Here is a 5,343-nt window from a genome sequence, read left to right as displayed (position 1 = left end):
AACTTCAACCCATTACCTGTCCAGTTGGTCTTTTTGAAGTCACAGCTTCACATCTGCATGACATCTTTACATCTTTAATCAAACCTATTCAACGGAAACCCACCAATTACCATCCCAGCGCACCCTCCTCTCATCACAGTGTTGTGTAACCTTCACCAGCACCGATTCAATCACAGCCTGTGAAGGTCGGCCCCAGAGGCTGACAGCAGTTAGCTATTAAAAGTTTTACATGAGTTCAAATCCCAGAACAGTGTGACCTCTAACATGAACTAAATAAGAGAGCACACTGTGTGAATAATGGAAAGAGAGAGACACAGATGTTACACTGATGAGCGTGAATCGCATGAATTAATGTTATTTCTGAATCCAATGCCAGAGAAATTTCTGCAACCACTAGAATTCCATGTCAATAAATAATCAGTGTGACCTTTATTGATAACCCTGATGTTTTGTTTGGGATCCTGGAGAAAAAAACAACACTTTATTTTATCACCTTGATACTTCATGACCTTTCATAATTGTCTGAGAATTGCTTATAAACTTGATTTGAAGTGATGATGTTGCAGAAAATAAGGATTTTCATACAGTATATCTGGGATTTGTGTTGCCACTTCTTTTTTAAGCTGCACTACCCCTCTCAGATTTCTGTTATTGGAATTTTTATTGGTAACATCATATGTAGGATATCATACTGTGGTTTTTTTTTTTTTTTAATCTGTGAATGAGTTTTTGGCTGAAAAAGGAATATATTTTTCATGCATATGCAAAACAACATATAAAACATGGATTATTGCTTTATTTTGTGTGATAACAGTGCTTAATGGACATTTCCATATTTAGTCACATTCATCAAATGTGCAAGCCAAGTTTATGGCAAAGGGAAGCGTTGCTACTGCAATACTTTACCGCATATTGGGTTTTAATAAGGTCAGAAGAACAGAGAAAGGAAGATGAAAAGAAACGTTTCATGGAAAAAAAAAAAAGGGCTAATTTTGCAATTACACATACAGCAGTGGGATCTGTGGAACCCCCTCAAAATGAGGAAGTTAAGCCAATATCAACACAACACAAGGGTTGAATTTGTGGTGTTAAGGCATCTAATATAACTTGTCTTGTGTATGAATGATGACATCAGTGATAGATGGATAATTTGACTGAACTCTGCAAGCCTGAGCATCCTCCACCAGATGTCAGTGTAAGTCCATATTTTAAAATCCATTTACAGGCTCATATAAGGAAAGAATTCTGGGCACTTTTGCCTTTATAAGCATTATTCTACTCATAATTCCCACAGTTTAAAAGATTCACATGTGGGATTTGTTCAGCACAACAATGGTCGTCAGGGCACTGAGCAGCTTTTGTTCAGCAATTTGATGTTTGGTTTTCGCTTAGTGAAATAATAGTCATTGAAGAGGGAGAGGAATTTAAATCAGCAAAGCATCCCAGTTACAAGCCTGTTTCCCTAAATTTTTGGTTACTGCCACCTCATAGTAAACAATAATATCGCTAAAACAAATACATGCAGATAACTACCTGAAGAAACTGACTTGCATAATCCTTCAATTTCCTGTGCTCCTGTTGGGTTCAGTATCACAGCAGCCACCTCTTGACATGAGTGTGGATGCAGAATAAATGTGTATTTGTCTGGGTCACTTGCAGATTTTACTAACTAATCACACATCAGTCAAGGAGGGATCTCTTTTTCTTGTCAGAGTTGTAATTAGATTTTAAGTTAAACTTTTAGTGCAGCTAAGTGCTGCAAGAGGGTTTCACATGTTTTTACAACCTCACTAATAATAGGAAAAAACAAACAAACATATGCAGCAGAATCGAATAACATTTCATTTCCAAATGGAGAATTTAAGACCCATCTCAGGCAAGGAAAAAACAAACAGACAAACATAAATACATTTCCTCCTTTAGTTCATTAAGAAGGGATTGACCCCCTCATAACTGTGACTTAGAGCTGAGCCTTCAGCTCAGCCAAAACCTTGTTTTTAACAATGCAATAGCTTCAGAAAGACTAAATAAGAACAACATAAGGTTTCAAAATCAAAGACATTTATTAATCAGAGCACTCACATAAGAACGTAGCACTAGCAGAGCGCTACACATTTTTTTTAATTTATGAATGATATTCTGTCAAAATCAGCAGAGGGAGGTGCGTAAAAACAGCTGTTTGCAGCTTGGAGCTCTCTCTCTCTCTCTCTCAGACAAACAAAACTACAAACAGTCATGTGTGCTGTTATTATTCATGTACAAATGAAAGAAAAATACATATTTGACTCCAAATTTGTTTGGCCTGCTGCTTAGAGATTTAAAAATGCACTGCTATTTGCAAATACGTTTCCAGCTGGACTGGCTGACAGGACAGTAATCCTCGCTTAGCATGATGCTAACAGCATATTAAAGGACCAGTGTGTAAGATTTAGTGGCATCTAGTGGTGAGGTTGCAGATTGCAACCAAATGAATAGGCCTCCCCCTCCCTTTCCAAGCATGTAGGATAATCTATGATGGCCGCGAAACTCACAAAAGGCCCTCTCTAGAGCCAATGTTTGGTTTGTCCATTCTGGGCTACTGTAGAAACATGGCAGTGCAACATGGCGGGCTCTGTGGAAGAGGACCTGCTCCCTATGTAGATATAAAGGGCTCATTCTAAAGTAACAAAAACTTTTCATATTTTCATCGGATTATACACTAATTAAAACATACTTATGAATATTACATTCAATTTCTGCCAAATCCATTGTGCTAGATGCCACTAAATTCTGTAACAGGAGCATTACCAAACAAACAATACGACAAGGGGGCCTTGAATTAAGACCTGACGAACATAACTACAGCATGTGTGGTGAGTTCAGCTACAAGCAACATAGCTCTGGCCTGTTTTTTTTGGGATGATTTTTGATCCCACCCAATATAAATCAAAATGTGATTGGAACACACGTAGCTATGGGGGCTATGGCCTTCTGTCATGGTTATGAAGTCCTAACCAACGAGTGAGCCACCCAACCTTGTCTCTGCTTAGAGACAAAAAAAGAAAGAAAAAAAATCTGATTGGATAACTATTTTCATGGTTTAAGGACAATAACTCTTTCATTTCTGAACTGACTAAAATTAGAATTATTAAAGAATAATTATTAAATGAAAGAGATTAAATAGAACATTTAAAATGCTGATATGTTTGGCCTTCTCTTAGGGTATAAAAGTCCCTAAGGGTTCCCCTCTGCCTATCCTCTATTATCGCAAGCCATCAATATTTAATCCAGGTCAGATGAAAGGTCTGTCTCTCCCTGGGGGTTGGTTGCTCAGCTTAACACCTGACCTTCATTTTCATGCAAGTCATAGCAGCACTCTTTCATTTTATTTGAAGAAAAGTGTGTGAAACTTAAAGTTCATAGATGTAAGGAATCTGATGTGAATTTTCCACTTTTGTTTTTTGTTTTTTTAACTTAGTTTTAAAGTTTAAGGGTAATGGTTGAAGTGTATTGCAGCTGTTTGTTGTTGAGCACGAGCGGAGATCTTCTACCTCAACTCTGATTTCCGAGCTGGTCTGAAGTTCACTCCTCACAAAACTTCATATCACAATGTAGTCCACCACAGCCATTTAAGTCATGCTGGATGTCCTTTTAAGGCCAAACCTGGCCTCAGACACACAGTAACATGTCTTTTAAATGGATGTGAGGTGTACTGTTGGATAGATTGTGACTTCAGATGGTGGAGAGTGTGCTATTAGATCTGTTTTCAGTAACTTACCTATAACATTCATAACATCTATAACCTGAGCTCACATTATTAAGTCTGAGTTATTGCAAGCTGAGGGCCAAAGATTGCATTATTTCATCTTATGTCACTTAGCTCACTTGACACACTGAGTTATGGAGTTTTTCAAGTAAAATAAGAGATCACTGGTACTCTGCATTCATAAGATATATTTAGATTGCTTCCTGATATTGCCAGACTATGGAAGCTGTAGTGGGAGTCTTAAGATTCATTTTTGACTGTCTGATTGTGTTTCTAATGTATATATTCAACATATATATATAGTATTGTATATATAGTATTATACTATTGTAGCTGTCAGGTTAGCTGCATTGTCCTTCATGGCAGAGATTATCACCAGAGGAAGAATAACATCAAGTCTCCACAGGAAGACAGTAATTAATCTAATAAACATACACATACAGTCCACAAGAGTAAAAGTAAAATTAGGACTGCAACTAATTATTTTCATTATCGATTAATCTACAGATTATATTGTTGATTAATCGATTTATTGTTGTCTGTAAAATATCAGAAAATAGTAAAAAATCCCTGTTATAATGTCCCAGAGTCAAAGGCGTCTTGTTTTGTTTGATTAACAGTCAAAAATCAGATTACTATCATGTTTGACAAAGAAAAACATGAAATCATCACATGTGAGAAGCTGAAACCAGCAAAAATTTGGCATTTTTGCAACAATAACAAAAAGTTACTTCAAATGTTGTATTAGTAACATTAGCTTCAGCCAGCTAGTAGACTCGCTAGCTTGGTTAGAAGAAACTGATCTTTAAAAAACTAAATTAACAAATCAACAATAACAATAATAAAAGAACCACACAGCCTCTCTTTTTTCAGGTGGTTTATGATTTGTAAAAATTGTATTAAACTGATCATGTGACATCATTATGGACCTCATCCCAGGGTGAAAAAGTGAGAATAGAATAGTGACATCTGTGGGTTTTCCGTTTTCCCTATAATTAGTCACTTGTCCCTAATTTTGGTTCATCTAATACACAAAAAGATTTTCATTAATGGGGACTTATCATGCACATTTCCAGGTCTATGTTTATATTCTGGGGCTCCACTGGAATATCTTACTTTTGTAACATTTACTGGCCCTTTATGCAGCCCCCCAGTTCAGTCTCTGTCTGAAACAGGCCGTTTTAGCTCCTCCCGGTGAGCCCACTCTGTTCTGATTGGCCAGATGCACCTCGGCAGACTTCCAGTGGTTCCAGTGGAGGCTATGTAAACAAGCAATAGTGGCAGGATTTCACTATTTTATTTCGTTCTTTACTTGAAATTGAAACTTCTCAAATACACCTGTAGGCCTACGTGTTCGAACTTGAATCTGAACCGATCTGAAATATGCAGCATGAACAACATGGAACAACCTTGGCAACAAAGCTACCAACGGACTGCTGTTTGTGGATACATGTGTACAATCTGATGTCATCACGAGGAGGAAGTAGAGGTAACATTGCTAACGAAGCGGCTTTTGACTTTCACGGAGCATTTTCATATACAGTCACCTCAAGCTTCTGACCTTTGACTTTTTTTAACATCCAACATCATGACAGTAT

This window comes from Thunnus albacares, chromosome 21 (assembly GCF_914725855.1).
Source record: "Thunnus albacares chromosome 21, fThuAlb1.1, whole genome shotgun sequence".
Classification (NCBI taxonomy): Eukaryota; Metazoa; Chordata; class Actinopteri; order Scombriformes; family Scombridae; genus Thunnus; species Thunnus albacares.
Note: the sequence above shows the minus strand (reverse complement) of the source record.